General features: G+C 41.8%; 1 long non-coding RNA gene across 1 annotated transcript; it reads right to left on the bottom strand.

Moving 5' to 3' along the window:
* Positions 1-11,049: 11,049 nt before the first annotated feature.
* Positions 11,050-16,863, bottom strand: LOC125920311 (uncharacterized). Its single transcript, XR_007457018.1, has 4 exons — positions 16,385-16,863; positions 15,923-16,063; positions 11,833-12,031; positions 11,050-11,439 (listed from the first exon to the last, which is right to left on the bottom strand). It is a non-coding gene; the product is annotated as an uncharacterized LOC125920311 (long non-coding RNA).
* Positions 16,864-21,227: the final 4,364 nt, after the last annotated feature.

Genomic DNA, 21,227 nt, shown 5'->3' on the forward strand with positions numbered 1-21,227 from the left:
GCTGCGGCTGTCACATATGCGAAGTGCCGTGGGAGCTCACACGGAGGGAGAGGAATCCTCCTTTGTTGTCACCTCCACCTTCAGACTGGGACGGGGAAGTTAGAAGAAGTGAATCTCACATGGGCTTTGAAGAATACATAAGACTTGAGTAAGTGTATAAGAATGAAGAGGAGACTTGGACACAGGGAACAGTGTGAGCAAACGTTGGGCGTGAAAGTGTGAGTGTCTCAGTGCGACTCAAGTACTGTTAGGATCTGGAGACAGAGAGTGAGACTAGGGGAAATGGCCATAATGGCAGAGGGGGTGCCATTTTCCTTTGTCCTGGCCTGATAAGCTCTAATTCCTCCTTCCAATTTCAGCCTAAGTGATACCTCGAAGCATTCCCTGGACTCCCCATCTCGGTCGCGGGGATGCCTCTGCCCCATACTGTGTGCTCTTTGTTGGTCTCCCCTATTAAACTCCGTACCCCTACGCTGCATACTCTTTCTCCCTTAAGTGCCCAACACAGTGCTTGCAAAGTGGGCCAGGGCCGAGGTAGAATGAGAAATGTGGCTCCTCGGGGCAGCTAAGGCTGACCCCCCCACAGTCACACTTAGGATACCCAATCCAGGTTCCACTCTTGTAAAAACAGACCATCTGAGAGGAAATGCAAACAGTGAATAAGCCTCAGGAGCATGGCTGTGTTCACAAGTCGTCAGGCAAAGAATTAGCAAATTATAAATGAATAAGGAAGGGAGTAACATTCAAGTCCAGCAATTCTATAAAGTGTAATATTACGGGGGCAATAATATTGGCCCAGGTCTTGTGGAAAGCCGTTTGGTAATATGTATTAAGAATTACAGATGATTCTGAACTAGGAATTTATCCCCCCGAAATCACTTAAAAAAAAATAAAACGTATCTGTAGAGGATAATGCTCTTCACAGCATTAGTCTGAATGAGGAAAAAAAAAAAATGTAAAACAACCGAAGTGTCTGACATTAGGGAAGATGATGGCCATGAGGGCTGGGAGAAGGTACAAAAGGCTTATGACATAATTTTAGGTAAACGAAACAAATATTTTAAAAGTCTATAATGATCATGATTACCTAAAATCTGAGCAGATTCTTATAAAAGAAAAAAAGAAGAAAGAAAACTCAAAGTGGTTTCGGTTGAGTGGTTTTTCCAAATTTTACTTAGCATCATATTTTTTCCCTTTAAAGAATGTAGGTAACAGGTGATTTGTACAATTTGACTTCAGGTCCCCTTGCATGAGCAAAAGAGGGAATTAATATGAAGGAACTGAAAAGCAGACCTCGCTAACATTGGCCTAGAACATGACGTGACCTTCCCCTCACTACTGCGGAGGCGGATCAGGGTCTTCAAGTGGATGGATATCATTTGATAGCCACTTTTTGAGCTTTACTTCAAGCAAAAAATGAAGTTATAATGCTCAAGGGGCATCGTGGTGTATGAAAAGAAGTGCTTGTTCTCAGTCTCTTAGGGCTAAAGCAAATCACCCTCGTCCTACACCATCTCCTGAGCGCAACACTCAGTCACTCCCCTTTATAGTCAAAGAGGCAGAAGCAAGCCTTTGTGAGAGGGTCCCTCCAGGAATCCTTCCATGCTGAGCCTCTTGGCACCCGACTCCAATGTGTTTCATGGTGCCCAGCTTGTATGACTGTGTGTTTCTTAGGCTTTCCCTTAGCTGTGACACCCCAGGTAACAATATGCAATGTCATCACATCTTCCAGTTACTGGATATTTCTCTGCATCAGGCACCTTTTCTACATTTTCTCATTTTGGCCCTATAACAACCCTGGGGCCAAGTACTACTATTCCCACTTGAAATATGAGGAGACTGAGGCTCGGAGTTTTAAAAAATCATCTCAAAGTCAGAAGACAAGGAAAATGCAAGACCAAGCCTCAAGCCAGGTTTGTGACCATAAAAACCAGGAGCCCACCACTCCTTGAGACCGCCAATTTAGAGAAGAGTTGACATTCTCTTTTTTCTAGTGAAGAAGAGTGTTTTGGGAAATTTGCTTCTCTCATTTGCCTGAAAAACACCACAATTCTTGGGAGACATGACTACGGCTTTGCAAAGCATTCATATTAAATATGCATTATACTGTTTGGCTTATCCTGGAGATGAGCGATTCACCTTTCTTTCCCTTCTCCACTCTGCATCTCTTTATACAAGGAAATTGGTGACCCTGGCATGTGCATGATAGAGGGCAGGGGAGAGGACAAGCTGAAAAAGGAAAGAAATATGTGGGGATGAACTTAGCTCATGTCCAGAGACCCAAAGGGGAATGCCCTGTGGAAATGAGCTGTGAAAGCTGAGCCAACAGGGCTGTCTGTCTGGTCCCTTCTGCCCACCGTGTAGCTTCAGAAGATAATTATCATAGGTTAATCAGGTCAACAAACTTGCTGGGCACTCTGACAAGCCGGGCAGCCTCAGGTTTGCTCCCAGCGGGCGAGACCAAAAGGGCTCTCTGGCTGCTCAGAAAAGAAAATCAACTGGGAACAATTGCTCTGCTGAGAAATCTAGAGGCCACCCCGTGTGGGATTCAAGTCACTAGGATCATTGGGGGAAGACTGTCCTAGTAGTCTAACCCATGGTGATCAGGCTGTTTTCATCCCCAAATCTCAAGACTGTTATCATAAATCCAGAACTGGTTTCTATTCTAAAGCACTGGCAGAAATAAAATGTTCAACTGGCTTTGTTACAACAGGAGACAGAGTCCAGGATGGTCAGCAAAGTTAGTGGTATAATTATGAAAAAAAGTCCAGTGTCCTTTGGAATGGCTATGTGGGGGTCTTACCCAAGTAAGGGGTGTGTGGGGGTGTCGGTGTGTGGGTGTGTGCATGTGGCATTTTCATCTACTGCATGTCGTGTAGAGGGAAAGGCCAGGGTTTGAAGTGAGGAATAGAATGTAAGCCCCTGGTGGACACTTAGTAGCTGTATGACCAGAGGCAATTCACTTAACCCCTGCGAGGAACATCTGTACAATGGGAGTATTCTGTCCACCTCTCCGGGGGTGGCGGGGGGGGGGGGCGGGGGGTGGGGCGTGAGAGTAAAGTAAAATAAAGTACATAAAAGCCCCCAGCACTGGTGTACTCAGAAAATATGAGTTTCTCTTGCCTTTCATTATTATCATGACCAACATCCCCAACTTCTTTTCATCATTGTCAGCAACAGTAGCATCAACCAGCGCCCTGACTTTCAAGGCAATCGTGAAAACACCCCAACTGCTGCTAAGTTACTGGCAACAAGGAACTGGTGAGTAAGTTATTTTGGGAAGTCAGGTCTTATCAGCATGCATCGAGTTCCTTGCACACCTCTCTGTCAGTCATTCTTAAGCCCCTCAGATACCCAGAACCTGTCTACTGAAAAGAACTGAACTATTAATGTCCCTCCTAGAAGAAGAAGAAAGGGAACCAGTGCCTGTGAATGTGGGTCAGGAATCACCAGGGTGGTAATGACTCAGTCCGCTCTGTGTTCTCCGGCCCTCCTTGGTCCTTCCATAAAAGCTCTCTGTCAGAAGCCCTGCTTGGCCATGGTGTGATCGCCCTTTTGTTCTACAAATTCCTGGATATGACTCACAGAACTGTTTAAGCACATCTCTCTTCATGTTCCTAGGAATTTTCCTGACAAGGGCAATCCCTATCCTGAGGCAATCATATTTCCCCTCGACTTCTCTCCAGTATCAGCTTGTTGCCTGACACTCTTGCATAGCCGATTTCATAATATCGGTGAGTCTGGCTGCATTTTCCTCAGATGCAAGCCTCGTTGCCCAGTGCTGAGGCAGCATCATGGCCACAGTGAATCATTTATCCTCTCCGCCTTCATCTTCGGCCCTCTGTGAGGCAGAGTCCTTGAAAATGTCACCTCCATCCAGTGAAAATCAGTGCAATGATTTGGGGGAAGTTATACATAGAAAGAAGAGAATAAGAGGTACTCTTATCCTGTGTTCTCAGTATTCCCACCTCTGGGAATCTATTCTGAGGGAATAATCTGAAATAATTTGGTCACAGTGGCTGGTCGTTATTGAGCACGCACTATGAGCCAACACTGTTCCAATTGTTGTATGTATATGGACTTATTTAAGCACCATAACAACTCCACAAAGAAGTAATAATATTACCCCATTTCGCAGAAGAGGTGACCAAAGACCTCTTCTGCCAAGGAAGAGAATTGGGAGAACCAGGAGAGAGAACTGTGTTTATATTCTTGCTCTCTGAGTACTTAAGGGCTGAGCTGTGAGCCCAGGCAACCTGACGCCAAAGGCTTTACTCTTGACTTTTTTTTACTAATGCTACTTCAGCATGCAAAGCTTGATATTGGAAGGAAGAGGAAGAAAAAAAAAGAAGGACGTAGAAGAGGAGGAGGAACACATGAAAGGGTAAGAAAAGGACAAGGAGAAAGCTTTAGGGAAAAAATTAAGGGCTTTCAAAAACTGTGTTACATATTTAAAAAAAAATTTTTTTAAAATAAAATGATGTTGTTTTATACTCTTGTCACTGAGGATCAACCTTCTAGAAAATTTGGAACCTCTAACCTGTACCAAAAAGTCTTCATAATAGTTGACCAAGGAATTCTCTTCCTACAAATTTAGTACAGTGAGTTAATTAAGGAGAGCAAACAATTTTACCTGGGAAGATTAATCCAGTGTTACTTATAACCACAAATATTAGAAACAACTCAAATATCCAATAGAGAAATAGTTAAGTATCGTAGATTATATCTCCTCCATGGAGTAGTATGCACCAGTAAAAGTGATAATTTCTAAGATAATATAGCAAATTGGAGAAATACTCATTATTTAATGAAGTACTTAAAGTAAAACAAAGATTGTGTAGAGATTATTATTACCATCAAGTGAAATGCATTTTTGTACAGGGACAGACACTAGAAGGGTGTATAAAAATTAAATCAGGTTTTATGGTGATGGGATAAGGGATAGTTTTAGTTTCACATGCTCTCCTCCACATTATATATTAAATGTTCAGTGATATGGGGCGCCTGGGTGGCTCAGTCAGGTAAGAGTCCAACTCTTGATTTCAGCTCAGGTCATGGTCTCACGGTTTGTGGGTTTGAGCCCTGTGTGGAGCTCTGTGTTAGCAGCACAGAGTCTGGTTGGGATTCTCTCTCCCTCTCTCTCTCTCCACCTCCCCTGCTTGCTTTCTCTCTCAAAATAAATGAGTAAACTTAAAAAAGATAAAAAATAAATGTTCAGTGATAGAAAGGCAAGGCATTTTATCAATTGCAGCACAGAGGAAGTCTGAGGACAAGCAAGGAGATAGAAGGTATTGCCCTAATCAGATGTGAGATCTTAGTAGTGCACTTGGGCAGTAGTTAACTTGGACGTCACTACAGTAGTGAACTTGGACAGCACTTGGGGGGATTCTAGAGATAAGATATAGTGAGTGATGGGGGCGGAATCACTGATGATTCGAAATTTCAGGGCTTGAACATAAAATAGGGAACAGTAGAAGAACAGGACTAGGGAAGATTTGAGAGTTGTTATGTGGGAGGTGCCAGTGGAACATCCTTTTGGCGATATCCACTAGGAAACTGGAAAGAAATTTGGGGCTCAGGATAAGGTATGACCCTGGTCCCCAAGAATTTGCATATGCAGAGGATATTATTGTGGACATATCAAGATCTGAGCCCATGGTAATTCTTACTATATAGAGTAGGGAACTTGGTCCTACGTGTTACTTTTCAAGACTCACCTTAGTGATTGCCAAATTTAGAGTTCTCTATTAGTCATCTATTGCCGCATAACATAATGCCCCCAAAATTAGCAGTTTAAGACATTCATTATCTGATGGTTTCTGTAGGTCAGGAATCTAGGTTCAGCTTAGCTAGATATCTTTGCCTCAAGATCTCCCAAAATGCTACAGTCAAGGTGCTGCTGAAGCTGCAATCATCGTAAGGATCATGTTAGGGGGATCCATTTCCAAGCTCATTCATACAGCTCTTGTCAGGCTCAGGTCCTCCTTGGCTGTTGGCTAGAGGCATCAATTCCTTGTCACATGGACCTCTCCTTCAGGTGGCTCACAACATGGCATCCAATAGACAGAGAGAGAATGAACCCAAGAGAAAAGCCATATAGTCTTTACTGTTGTTTGAAACAGTAAGCCCAGCCCACACTCACGTGTTCTCCCACACGTAGATACACATATATGCAAATTTACAGGTATATGTGTATATATTTTATTTTTTCCATTCCCACCCGGTCTGGTCACCCCACATCAGCGGGGACATTAACAAATTGTTGGCAGCATCCAGTAGAGGAATGTGCAGAGTGCTCAGGGGGCGGGTATCTAGAATATAAAGGACAGGGACCAAGGCAGAAACTACTCATCATCTGTCTACTCCTTACACAGCATAGGGCCTGGCCCATGATGTGCCATAACCATTTGATGAATGAATACATGAGTGAATGCTTACATGAATGGCGTCAGTATTTCCCAATTATTAATCATTCAGGTACTACCTCACTGTTTTTGCCATACATATGTGTTATGTAAATTTAATATTTCTCTTTAAATTGGTTCACTTTTTAAACCCAAATAAGCTCTTTTTAATGTTTATTTATTTTGAGAGAAAGAGAGAGGCATGCACATGCACAGGGGAAGGGGCGGAGAGGGAGAGAGAGAATCCCAAGCAGGCTCCGCACTGTCAGCGCAGAGCCCGAGTCGGAGCTCAAGCTCATAAATTGTGAGATCATGACCTGAGCTGATATCAAGACTCAGATTCTTAACCCACTGAGCCACCCAGGCGCTCTACTAAATAAGTCATTTTTTTGAACAACATAATATGTTATCATAAATGGAAAAGGGACTCTTCCTAGATCATATGTAAATAAATTCATATCTATTTTTAAAATGCACAGTCCACCTAGAAATCCTCTTGCGTTCCACTAGGAATGAGTGTGCTGCAATAAATAAACGAACGTAAAATCCCATAGCACGTTCACGCTCTCTTCACGTTTGGGACCACAGAGATGGCTCAAGAGGCCCTTTAGAGCCAGGGGCAGTGCCTGCCAGAAGGAGCCTTGCAAGAGTAATTGGTCTCTTTAGCCCTGGGGAAAGATTATTGTAAAGTCTGTGACTTGTAAGTGGGATTGAAAGAGGCGTGGTCAAGGTGACGGTAGATGAGAATCCATTAAAATATTCTTTGGGGAGGCTGTTCTCACTCCCTGCCAGACTGCTGGTCACATTCACCCACTCACTCATTCATCCAGCACATTCTCAGTTATTATCTTGCCTGGTCCTGAACTAGGCTCCATGGAGACCAAAAAGAATAAGAGCTCAAGAGCTCACAAGGTACTGAGAACTGCAGAAACAAACAAAACCCCTTCATAGTCTGACAAACGCTCTAATGGGGACACACTCAAGATGTTCAAGATCCTAGGGAAGCAAATGACATTGCCTAAGAAAGGCCTCCCAGGATGCACAGAAGAGGTAACACCTGCTTCTTGCTATACAGGACAGATATATAAGGGCACAGAACAGGAATGGCATGGGCTGTGGCCCAAGAGGAGAAAAACAATGAGCCTGACACCTGTGTGGCTGAAGCACTGTGAGCGGGGACAGTAGGTTAGCGGCCATAGGAAAGGAAGTGGGAGGGGATGAAGATAACGAGGAACCAAAGGCTGTAAGGGGCTGGGAGCTGTTGACAGAGACTGGAAATTTATCTTGAGGCCAAAGGAGGCCACAGAAAAATTTTAAGCAGAGGAATGAAGCAGCCAATTGTATAGTTTAGAAAATCGCACACTCAGTTTTCTGCTCTGTGCATTGGTCTCCATAAATTGCTTCAGAAGGATAGCAAAAGAACTGAATTAACACCAAGGCGGGGCACTTTGATCTTACAGGAAAAAAAAAAAGCCAAATACTTCTATGGAATTAAAATATCTCTACCCTCGCACCCCCATCCTTTTTTCTCTCCCCTACCTACCCCCCTGGAGCCCACTGCCTCAGGAAAAAAACATGTCCAAAGGATACAGAAGCAAGTAATTCTGACGGACAGATTGTGCTGTAGTTTAACACCAACAGTAGTTAAGTAAGAATACCATACACAGCTCATCTAACAGAATTTAAAAGAGAGAATTGGGGGCGCCTGGGTGGCTCAGCCAGTTAAGTGTCTGACTTCAGCTCAGGTCATGATCTCATGGTCTGTGGGTTCGATCCCCACACCAGGCTCTGTGCTGACAACTCAGAACCTGGAGCCTGCTTTGGATTCTGTGTCTCCCTCTCTCTCTGCCCCTGCTCTGCTCACACTCTGTGTCTCTCTGTCTCTCAATAATAAATAAATGTTAAAAAATTTTTTTTTAATAAAAGAGAGAGAATTGGTCAAGAGAGATGGAGGTCTCAGCTTGGTCATTAACTGTGGATTTGAGCAAGTCTCAACCTGTCTGGCTTTTTATAAAAAAGCTGTAAAATGCAAGGATGGGTTTTGAAGATCCCTAAGACTCTTCAAATTCTGATGTTCTATGCTTTTTAAGATGCTCTGTACTTTTTGATGACAGGAGTTCTATAAATATCTGGGCTGAGAGCATTCTGGATAGATGGATTAAGTAGTGCAAAGGCTCTGGGGCAGGGATGAGTTTGCTGTATTAAAGGAAAGCCATGTTGATCAGTGGAAAAGTGGTAGAAAATAAGGTGAGAACGGTAAACTGTGGCTAGATCAGGTAACACCTGGTAGGCCATTAAGCAGTCTGAATTTTTATTCTCAGTAAAATGGGAAGTAATTGAAGTAGTTTTAGAAGGACAGAACATAATTCTTTGTAAAAAGAACACTGGCTGCCGCATAGAGAACAGGACTGGGTAGAGGGAAGAGTAGAAGCAATGAGATCAATTTGTAGGCTTTTATAGTCCAGGCAAGAGAAAATAGTAACCTAGACTAGAAGTGTTGGTAGCCATGGAGGGAAGTGATGAGATTAAGGGAAAGCAGGCAAAATTTGCTGATGAGTTGGGTGTAGGAAATGAAGGGAAAAGAAATCAAGAACAATTTCTAGGTTTTGAAAAAGACTGAAAAGAATCAGAATATTTTAAGGGAGAGAGAGAGAACCAAGAGTTCTATTTTGGCCATAGTAAGTATAATATATGTAACAGACACTCTAAATATTCAATAGGTAGCTTGGTATTTCATAACTCATGGAAGAGGTTAGGAGAAGAGATCAACATTTGGGAGTTATCAGATTGTGTGAGGTCACCTGAAAGTACACGCATCTGGAGAAGAGGAAACAACAGAGAACCACCTGAATCTTTGAATTATGGCAGGGATGGAGAAGCCAAAAAAAAAAAAAAAATACTAATAATGGGTGACCAGTGAAGAATAAAATCCAGAACACACAATTCCAGAAGCCAAGAGAACAAAGTGTTTGAAGAAGGAAGAAGTAAACAACTTTGTCAGAGCTCCTAAGAGTTTAAAAGCAGTACTGAGAATTCATCATTGGATTTGACAACCTGTCGTTTTTGGTGACATTGACGAGCATGGTTTTAAAAATTGTTTTTGAAGGATTGGGAGCCTAAGCCTGATTAGCACAGGTTAAAAAGAGAATTCAGGGTAAGAAAGTGGAAAGAGTAATTAGATATGGACAATTCTTTTTAGGAGTTTGCTTTAAAAGAAAGGAAAAACATAAGGTAAGAGCTAGAAGGGAATGTGGATCGAGGGCAAGTTTTGTTTTCTTAAGATGGGAGATAGTAAGGTATGCTTGTCTGCTGATGGCAATGATCACCAGAGAGGGGGATAATGATCATGAGGACAGAGAGAAGACAACTGCAGGAACAAAGTCCTAGAAAAGGGGATAAGCTCCAACACGTAAGTCGAGATGTTGGTCTTAGTAAATGCGTGAACGATTCTTATGAATAAATATGTAAATAGGAAGAAGGCTGAGTCTGTAAGTTAAGATGCAGACAGGTTGGTAAATTTGGTCATGAGAATGGGTGTGTTTACCAGTTTACCATCAGATCGTGACTATTTCTTCAGTCAAACAAGAGGCAAAGTCTTCATTGGAAAGTAAGGAGAAGGAAACAGGGTAGGACATTTGAAAAATGAGAAGCCATTTGACCATGGGTGTCTTGAATTACAAAAGAGGCAATCAACTAGACAAAGTGGCCAGATTCCCAGGCAGGGGACAGGGCCCACTTGAGGTCTGTGGTCACAAACTTGAGGCAAGACAAGTGAGCATGGTTGAGTGTTTTTTGTCTAGCCCCCCATCAGTGACTGTGGGATAGGTATGAAGTGGACAGGGCTGGCTTCAAGGATTGAGCTTTGCTGGTTGAGAAAGATGGAAGAACTGAGAGGCTAGGAAAGTGAGGGTTTGCAAGAGGATAATGATAACTGTGCGTTCAGAGTCTAAGCTGAGGGCAGAGTGAAAGGAAGGCATAAAGAGGATGGAGCACTGAAAAAGAAGGGGATCAACTGATGAGAGGTCCAGAGGTGGTCAGATAATGTAGGGAATGGGGTTAGAAGAGTTCTGCCACTTCCTACTTGAACAAACACAGGCAGGTTTTTGTTTGTTTGTCACTCCCATTTTCCTCGTCTGTGAACCAAAGATAATAATATCTACCTCATAGGCTTGATACCATAAAAAAAAATGCTGTTAAATAGTTAATATTCCCCAAGAGTTAGAATACTGGCACACACTCTTTGCTCAAAATCTTCTTTATGAGGTTTTGCCCTTTCTATAGCCAAGGCATTTATAGGACTTTAACTATATCTGCATAGTGCCAAACAGCTTTATAAAAAGGAAAAATTCAGGCAACAGCTCGGTTGCTCCCATACCCACTTTGGAAGAGGTCTGGATTATGCCACTTCTTAATAATTTGTCTAAACATCTGGCATTGTATCAACATACCCTAAGTCATCTTGAATTACCACCTTTGTCTCTGAGACTATGGAGGGGTAGGAGGACTGGAAATGGGAGGTGGAGTCATGCCTCTCAATTTTAAATTTATATACAAGCTTTACTGAAAACAATCTTTCTTGTGTTTGAAGTACACACTTCAAATCACCATGTTTTCCCTTATTTGCTCAGTATGTCAGTGAGTGAAATTATCCTTCCTGGGATATGTTTTAAGCCTCATAGAGAAAATACCAATACCATAATTACAATCCAAGGAGCAATGAGTACCAATAACAATACTAAATTTAACAGTGTACCCCCCTACCAAACGTAGAACCTCTCCTGTATTTCCTCTCTTGGAGAATTAACCCATTCCCTAGGCTAGAAAGCCAAGAGGCACTGAAGCTTCATCTTTCGTCTCTCTCACCTTCCATATCTGGTTGATTGTCACTTCCAGTTATCAATCCTGGCTCCTAAGTAGCTTTTGCACCTGTCAGCATCATCACCATGGTCACTACTTCAGCTCATCCTCAACTCTTGACTGTATTCTTCGCCAGCCTTCACATATTTTCCTCTACTTTTTCTTCCTTCTGAGACACCTGTAATGGCATTTGATCTTAATCAGTTTGTGTCACTAACCCTTTGAGAATAAAGCTGGATGGCTGGATGCTACCTTCAGAAAACAAACTCAGGGGCACCTGGGTGGCTTAGTTGGTTGAGTGTCCGACTTCGGCTCAGGTCATGATCTCACGGTTTGTGAGTTTGAAACCCGCATCGGCTCTGTGCTGACAGCTCAGAGCCTGGAGCCTACTTGGGATTCTGTGTTTCCCACTCTCTCTGCCCCTCCCCCGCTCACATTCTTTCTCTCTCTCTCTCTTTCTCTCTCAAAAACAAACATTAAAAAAAAAAGAAAAAGAAAACAAACTCATATTCACATAAGACACAACTTTCACCTGCAAGCTTAAAGTATTTATCTCATCATATTTGTGAACCTCTTGATGTCACCAAGTGACAAACGTTAGCATCATCTCTGGTCCAAGGTGGGTTTTAGAAATCACAGCATTTAACAGCATTCTCTTCCTAAACAACTCCATATGTAAGGATATCACCGAAGTCAAGGCTCCTCAGTGTAGACTCAGCACTCATTCAGATCTTGTCCCATTTTTTCCCTCCAGACTCAACCTGTTGCATCTGTAAATCAAACATATCAAGTGTATTATCTTGCCCCACGTTCCACATCTGTCTACTCTTGGTGCCTAGCATGCTGCTCAGTGCTAAAAAGATTGAATAAATAGGAGTGCCTGGGTGGCTCAGTCGGTTGAGTGTCCAACTTCGGCTCAGGTCATGATCTCACAGTTCATGGGTTCGAGCCCTGCATCAGGCTCTCTGCTGATAGCACAGAGCCTGGAGCCTGCTTTGGATTCTGTGTCTCCCTCTCACTCTACCCCTCCCTCATTCACAGTCTGTCTCTCTCTCTCTCTTAAATAAATAAATAAATAAATAAATAAATAAATAAATAAATAAATAAAAGATTGAATAAATATTTTGAGGGGAAGGAAGAAAGAAGGATGCTTTTTATGACCTTGTTTTTCAGAGAGATATTCAAAAGGCAACATTCCCAAGAAGAACATGGGAGATGGCAAACATCTTTGGCAAATACTAATAACAACCTTACAAATCCTACTAATCTCGTTCTCCTCAGCCCTGCTCACTAGATCAATACTGGAATCTATTATTTTAGTGCATTTCCACCTCCATTCTCCAGCCCCTATTTCCCCAGGGACTCTCCAGTTCACTCTTGTTTTTTTGTGTGTGTGTGTGTTTTTTTTTTTTTGTTTTTTTTTTTACTTATTAAAGTCATACCACTGATTTCTCATTCTAAAATGTCCTTACAACATAGTGGTTGAGAGAATGGACTCTGGAGTAAGAAAAATGAGAATCTTGGCTTTATCAGTGATTAGCTGTATAATGTAAGGAAAGTTATTTAATCCCCCTGACCCTCACTTCCCTTATCTGAAAAGTGAATATAATATCTATATTATATCTGGCTAAATATCTAGATAAATATGAATATAGTATTATACCCAGATAAATAAAACATTACTTTCCAATTGCTTAGCACATTGCCTGGCATATAGTTAATGGTTAGCAAATGTTAGCTGTTTTATCCTAGACTCAAACTACATTCCAATGACTAGACGTTGTGTGGACCCTCGGGGAAAAAAACAACAACACGGTTTTATTGAATACTTACTATGTGCTAGGCTATTTATAATCCACTGTCTCCTTTAATCTTCAGAGTAACCCTAAATTAGTTTATTAGTAATCCCTTTTAAATATGAGGCAACTGTGGCCACAAAATTTATGTCTTGTGCCTAAATTCCAGGGAGAGTGACTGGCAGACCTGGGCCAAACAAAGTCCTGCGCTTGAATCTGATCTCCACAGAAGCATTGGGCTGTCCTTACTCAATCTCCACATTGCTTATGAGTAAACTCTAGTGTTATATCTTTTGTTGGAGACATCACTCCTATGTTGCTTCTCCTGCTACAAAGATGGTGTTTCATATGGCTCCTTACACCAGGATTAGAGACTAAGTGTCCATACAGTGACTCAAAAATCTTGAACAAAAAGTACAGTTTAAAGGCTCATCTCTCCTTGGTGCTGTATAATTTTTCAGCTTCTACTAAGCAATACAGAAACATTTCTAGAAAAATGGAAATATTCCACGGAGTCCTGAACTGATGACTTGGCTTTCCTTATAGACGTGTGGAATTAGAAGAGACCTTAGCATCCTATCCAGAATCTCCTGAAATGATTAAAGACCCAACATTTGGAAAGGCTTGATTTTGTAGGTTTCATTTCTTAGAAGGTATCAGACTAACATGGGGAGCTGACATTCCGTAACAATTGCTCACAAGAAAACAAGAATTGATTGCTAACGTTGAAATAACCAGAACCCTCATAGGAAGATTTCATCTCTTAAAATCCTCAGGGAAGACAAAGGCAGCCTAGACTAATGGGAGGCAGACCCCAAACATTCAGAGCACAGGTCTGGAAGGAAAGAGGGTACAGGAAGGCTAGTTGTGCTGTGTTTTTTCAATGGTCAATGATTCCAAAGAGGATCACAAAGGCCAGAAAGCTGAGAACAGTGAAAATGCGTAGAGAGCTCTCTCACACACTCAGCTTTAAAGATCACCAATGTGAGATGGAAAGAAGGACATATAACCATAGAATCAAATGGCAGAATGCTATAGTGCTGCCTAGAGAATCAAAAGAGCAAAGACCTGAGGGGATCACCCTTGCCTGGTTTATTTCTTCATCCGCTTGTTTAGCAACATTGATTGAACATCTGGCCTTGGCAGTAACTGAACAAAGACTCTCCCTCCAGTTTGAGCTTGAGCATTAGGTGCTTCAGTCCTTTCTGATTCCTTCTGATCCAGCCCATGCTTATTGTCTTTATTTTTGAGTCATGCATCTATGGTATCCTTTCCTCTCTGATAGCAAGGCCACTTGAGTTGTGCTTTCCTGAATGAAGTAAATGTCTATGCCAGTCAATGCACAATTGTTGTTTGTGACCTTCCTGAGGTTTCCTGTTTCCTCCTAATGCATTAGAAGAACAAATCAATAAAGTCTGTGTCCCAGTACCTTGGGTAACTGCCATCTTCATGGTTACATCACTTTCCAGGGCAACTGTGGAACACGGTGGGGCTCTTAACCCCAGGAGGGGTGGGAGGGCTGGATTGGACTCATCACAGCCTAACATAGAGACAGTGAAATTACTCCGGCCTCCCATGGAGGCACAAAGGCTCCCCCACCACGTGGTGATTTGTATTCAGCAGCAGTCCCCATCCCTTGGCACTGGGTGGATGGGGCCCCAGAAGAGAACTAAGGAAGAAGGAAGGGGCTGTTGTCCTTGACAAGGAAACGATTGATGTCTCTGCTTTCTCACCCTCTTTAAATCTAGATGGGGACAAGATTAAAAGTTCAGGCAGGAAGCCAACTGGTGACTTACAACACTGATCAACCAGCCCAAGTGCATGAAGAAACCTGTGGCCCATGTCTCAAGAAATGAGCTGCCTGAATATTTGAAATATTCTCTATTCTTGCCAGAATTTAGGTATTAGGGCCTAATTATTATGGTAATAATAATAATATATTAATAATTATAATATTAACAAATAATAAATCCTACTTATTCTACTATGTCTTTTCATTCTCACAATGACAGTATACAGTAAGAATATTTAGCCCCATTTTATAGATGAAGAAACTGAGGCTCAGAGAAGTTAAGAAGCTTGATTAAGAGGACACAGCTGACAAGGAGTAGAATCAGGATTCAAACCTAAGTCTGCCTAACTCCAAAGTACTTGATAATTCTATTGCATCACATTGGGTGATGCACAGTGACATAGTTGGCTTTTCTCAAGACAAAGATACAGTTGGGGTACAGTCTGAAATGGGTGCAGCTCCTTCTTTAGTTAAGAGTTCTCTGGGATGTATTCACTAACCCTCTGTGGCTTAGGTGCCAAGGATGGTGGGGCACATTCCCTCAGGCTTGCAACCCTTCAGACTTTATTCGTGGGTCCTGCCTCTGGCTTTGTGTCATGGAGTGAGACCTCTTGGAGTTATTGATGTTTTCACAGTAAGAACAAAGCCAAAAAGGGGGCAGGGGATGGAATCAAGAACAGGCACTGACAAATGGGTCAGACACCAACACCCACCTCTAGAACAAGCAGGGAAAGTGGAGTCAGGTTAAGTCAGGGTCAGGTATGAAGTCAACAAGACTAGATATGACCAGGATGAGGGCATAAATATAATAAAAATAAATCAAAGGTAGACCTGAGATCAGAGTTGTCAAGGAGATGAGACAGGTGGTAATGAGACAAGGAAGGAAACCAGAAAGTAGGTAGTTCTAGAAACTTGATAACCTGCATGAATAGTTTATGACCATACAGGTCTTTTCTTTAGAAGGTCCCACACCCAGCATTGAAGGTAAACCTTGACTTGTCTTAAAGGTACAGTGCTTGAAACCTGATATTTGAGCATCCCATATTCCCTTTTATGGAATGACTGGGACTTACTTGTAGGGGAGGCACACCCAGTTATCTCAAATGCTTAGAACACTGTAGTGGAAGGTCAGGCATGCGATCAATCCCCATGAGAGCCAGTTAGGTTAGCTCTGTCTCAATGTCGTATCTCTTCCTTCAGCCTCAGGCAGCTCTCTGGGGGAATAAATGCCATTAATCAGAAGGGGCACCAGGCAAGTTCATCTGGACTGAGCAACAAAAACCCATTCTTTCTCTTGGAAAAGATCTCAAAGCTCATGGTGACTCAGCAGCATGCTACTTTTTGTGAGGACAGCACAGATGTATAACCATTTCATTTCTCTCCAAAGAAATAACAGACTTAAAATACAATATTTTTTAATTCATAATATGATTATTTAATGATGTTTTGTGGATCTTGGCACCCTCCCCCCAATTTAATAACTTAGAGTTGCTCTTCTTTCACTCAAGTGCAAATAACCAGACATAAACACTTACCAGATAGGCAGCTTATTCTGCATCGCTCAATCTCATTCTGTTTTATTAAATTAAAAAAAGAAGACAAAAAGCTCTGACTCTCTTCTGTGCTACCTTGAAGCATGCTTCCTAGATCTTTTCGTCAAAAGCATGACCTCTAGGATCCCAAGCGGACTCGTCTTGATTTAATCTGGAGAGATTATATCTCGAGTATTTTCAGTGTTGTCCTTTTTCTCTTCTTTGCATGTTGCTCCCCTCTGCTTGGTGAAGTGAGCTTCAGCTGGTATTTTATGATTTGAGTGGTTAACTCTTCTGATTCTGAACAAAGGACCATACTTCATTCTGACAATTTGTACCCTCCAGGCTTTCCTCATGAGTGGTTCCTTCCCAACATCTTTGGAGAGAAATAGCAAAAGTCTATTTATTCAGTACTCCTCGTGGGTAAAGGCTCTTCCAACCTATAAATAAAACAAATTTAACTTTTACGGGGTTACTAAATACCATGGATAGTGGGCTGGCTGGTCCAAGAATTTTCACACAATACCCCAGGGCTGTGTATGAAGAGTCTTTTATTGTGATAAGATCTTAACCAAATACTACTACTGCTACTACTACCAATAATAATAATAATAATAATAATAATAATAATAATGATTTCCTCTTTGTTGCAGACTTCCTTACTAAAAAGGAATAAAGCTGAAATTGACCATACCCTGAAAATATGATGGTTAAAGGATTTATGGTCACTTATTGCATTTGAAATTGGGATAAAATCTCCCAAGAATAAGGACTGTAGTGAAAGTTCTATTTGTGCATTGAATGTCATTTAATTGGACATTTGCCACATGCCTTCTGATAGGTTTAAATTTTTGCACCAGGACATTTAAAGTGGTATAAGAATAGGGGCACTGGGGTGGCTCATTCGGTTAAGCATCCAACTTTGGCTCAGGTCGTGACCTCACAGTTCATGGGTTCAAGCCCCATGTCGGGCTCTGTGCTGACAGCTCAGAGCCTGGAGCCTGCTTTGGATTCTGTATCTCCCCCTCTCTCTCTGCCCCTCCCTCGCTTGCACTCTCTCTCTCTCTGTATCTCAAAATGAGTAGACATTAAAAAAAATTAAAGTGATATAAGAATAATTATACTATCCTTATCCTTTAATAGAATTCATTAATGGAGCCATTCATGGTTTTTCATTTTTGTAATCTTGCATAAATTTCAGAATGTAATTATTACTATTTTAGTGTAGAGGATGGAAGCCAAGGTAGTGTGAAACAGAAAGGAAATCAGGTGGACCTGGGTTCAACTTTTTGCCCTGGTCCTTACCAGCCAAGCAATGTTGGCAATGTTCTGCTGAACAGTGGAGGGTGATAATTACTTCATGAGGTTCTGGTGAAGAGTATATGACACAGTTATCAACACTCAACAGACTTTGATCAAAAATGCAGTTCCCCTTAGGCTTTCCTGCAATAAAATCATAATAATGCACAGGGAGTAAAAGTTTAAGTTGAGGGGATTCCACAGGGGTTATGGAAAGAAACAGCATTTTACCTGGGGAATGGGTAGATCCAAGAAATCAGACAAATTCCTTACAAAGAAAACTAAGAATATGGCTAATTCAGGGAGAAGAGTTTCCATGATCAAAGACCCAGAGTTAGAGAGTGAATTCCTAATGGTAAATTAGAAATTGTGATGGATACAATTTTAGAAAGAAGAATGGCTTCAGCAAAGACCAGGATGATGTAACAATTGCATGTATTTATGAAGAAGATATTAAAGTAGATAGGGTAAGAGAAACAAGGAAGATGAAGATAAAATAACATTTATTGAGTATCTCTTATGTGCCAGACGTCGAACTACCTGCCTTATACACCTTATTTCAATTAATGCTCACAACAATGCTGAGATATGGATTATTAGTTTCTCAGCAGACTTAGAGAGTTTCAATTATGTGCTTAACATAATTACATAACGTAACATAAGGTTGTACAGATAGTTAAGGACAGAGACACAATTCAAATCAAAGCCTATATTACTCTAATTCCTATTCATTCAGTAGGCCTTTCAGGAAAATCAACTTACTGGATCTTGTAATCATTTAAGCATGAGATGATAAAAGACTGAACTGGGGTAGTAGCCAAAAAAAAAAAAAAAGAAAAGAAAAGAAAGAAAAAAAGTAAGAGAGGGATGGACAGATGGACAAATAAATGCAAAAGATGAATGGAAGGATGGACATATGGGTGGAGGATGGACTAATGGGTGTTTGCAAGAGGTAGTGTGGAGGTATTATCAATACAATGAAGGAACTGGAAAGAATAAGGCATTACATATAACTTTTGGTGCCAGAACATTTAGTAAATCCTGACAGCATTAATCAAGACAAAACACGGGAAGAAAGAACAAGTTACTAAAAAAAAGGGGAAACGTCCAGTGCTGTGACTCAGCATACAATTTTATGGGAGTTATCTGCTAAAATATTCCTAAATGGGACTATGCTCATTGGACGTCCAGGGCTGGCCGCATGGACAGATCAGCCATGTTGTTCCATAGGCAAGTATGCCTGCTGGGGCTGGACAGGCAGAGTGACTCTCAGCCTGCATGGGGAGATTTGAGCCGAGTCTGTCACAGCACTCACTACCCTGCTCACATTAGGATGCAAATGGAAATAGTTAATTAGTGACAAATTAGGAAAATAAAATTCTTCAAATGTTTGGCAGGCAAAAGAACGAGTTGTTTCTTTTTCCTTTTGAGCTCTGTTTTGGAAGCACTTGAAAACAGATCACTCACAAAGCAGGCTGTCTGAGGATTCTAAGGAGGCCCTCCACCTGGAAAATCGTCACCCATGCTTTAAGTCCAGTTCCAGTGTAACCTCCCCTCTGAAACACTCTCATCTGTGTGGACTTGAATCACTTAGCAAAATGGGAATGACAGGTTTCAGAATTTCCTTCCCTACATTGTTCCAAGTTTGTGTGGGTCATAAGAGGCCTTTTGTATGAGTTTTGGATGATTGAACTGACACAGAATCCATATCCACTTTATACCCCAAAGGTCATCATAGGAGCACCAGGAAACGATTACAGATCATGCCTGTTGTCACTTTATCTGTTGACCTAGCCATGGGGCAGCAGCCAAACCAGCAGCAACTCCAGGCCCCGCTGGGTCCTGTTTCAATTTGTCTGATTCCTGGGTCACGTAACAGGGTTAGCTCCATGAGGAAAGGCATCCATTCTCCTTCTGGACTCACACATCATTGAAGGTGGAGCCTTGAAGGCAGTAAAAGATGGACACAGGTTCCAGGTCGTCTCTTGGCCTCCAGTGCGTTTCTGCTGTCCTCCGCTTCACATCCATCTTCCTTACCCGATGTCCATTCCAACTCTGCAACCAGTTCCAAAATACCAGGGACCCGCTAACTAAGGCCTACAGGACAAATCTGGCCTGTCTCCTGGTTTTTTTTGTAAATAAAGTTTATTGGAATATAGCTAAGCTCATTTGTTTATGAACCGGTAAGGGCTGCTTCTAGTGCTAAATCAGCAGAGTTGAGTCGTTGCTACAGAGACCATTGATCTTCCAAGATCTGAAATATTTACTGTCTGGCCCTTTATGGAAAAAGTTTGCCAAACCCTGGCAAAGACAGTAGTCATACATAAAAACTGTGAAACCAATCCCCACAGTTGTGTAAGTTCAAATCCCTAAATATATATACATTTATATGATACATATGTGTACGTGTCTACGCATATATAGGAATATGCAGACATTTATTTATCAGTTGTCTTATTTCTCTGATCAAACCCGGATTATTACACAATCTCTACTGCACCTGATGCTTGAGAAGCAGGAAAGTTGAATACCTCCCTCTCTTGTGTTGCTACAGGAGCTTGCTGTTATAGCACTTGCCACATTGTATTGTGATTGGTTTGTATCTCCATCCATGTAGTCTCTTTTACTAAATAATGAACTCTCAGAAGCCTTGTTTCTCCAAACACAGCGTTCAATAAAGAATAATTACATGAATAGATAAGTAAATGAATAAGCAGGTGAGTGAATGAATAAATGTAGAAAAGAACAAATGGATGTTTCTCTTGCCCTACTTTGGTCTCTCTAGCTTCGGTAAATGTCACAGACCGGCACACAGAGCCAGAATCTGGCAGACTGAGGTTTGATTCTCAGTCTTGGTGCTGGCCCAGCCTGCTCAGTATGGCGGGCCATGGAGCTCCTTCCTGGGGGCCGTGTTGTCCTCTGTGTCCCATAACTTGACAGGGACCAAATTCGGTTCTGGGCAAGCAGTGCTCTGCTTGATAGTGGTGTCATTAAATAGAGTTGGTGGCAGACAGCCCCGCAGTCACTGCAGTGTTGATGGCCCTCTGCCACGGCTGCTGTAGGAGAGCTGGCAGGTGCCAGGAAAGGGGGCGCTGGCATGTGGACAGCACCTGGTCTTTGCTAAGCATCTTCATGCTCACAGCCTCGGTTGAATCTTACGATGGCTAAGGACACAGAGGAGGACTCAGTGAGGACTAGGGTTCCTCCATAACCTCGGGCAAGTCGTGTTACCTCTTTGTGTTTCAGCTTCTCACCTACCAAGTTCTGAAGTGCTATGATTTTGTGATTTAGAACTCAACATCAAATCAATGACTCCCACTAACATAGGTTCTGTATGCCCCTTTCTGCCTCTTAAATAGAATTCTCTTCAAGAGAATGAAAAAGGAGTGCATGATAACTTGGGAATTCACCATGCTGATATTGTTGGAAATAAAAATAAATGTAACTAACTAAGCATTCATGTGCTAAAATCTCTGTTAAGCATTTCAAATGACTATTAGTTGCTACTGCCTTTAGAAATTGAATCGTGTGTGTGTATGTGTGTGTG

Source organism: Panthera uncia, chromosome D4, assembly GCF_023721935.1.
Source record: "Panthera uncia isolate 11264 chromosome D4, Puncia_PCG_1.0, whole genome shotgun sequence".
Taxonomy (NCBI): Eukaryota; Metazoa; Chordata; class Mammalia; order Carnivora; family Felidae; genus Panthera; species Panthera uncia.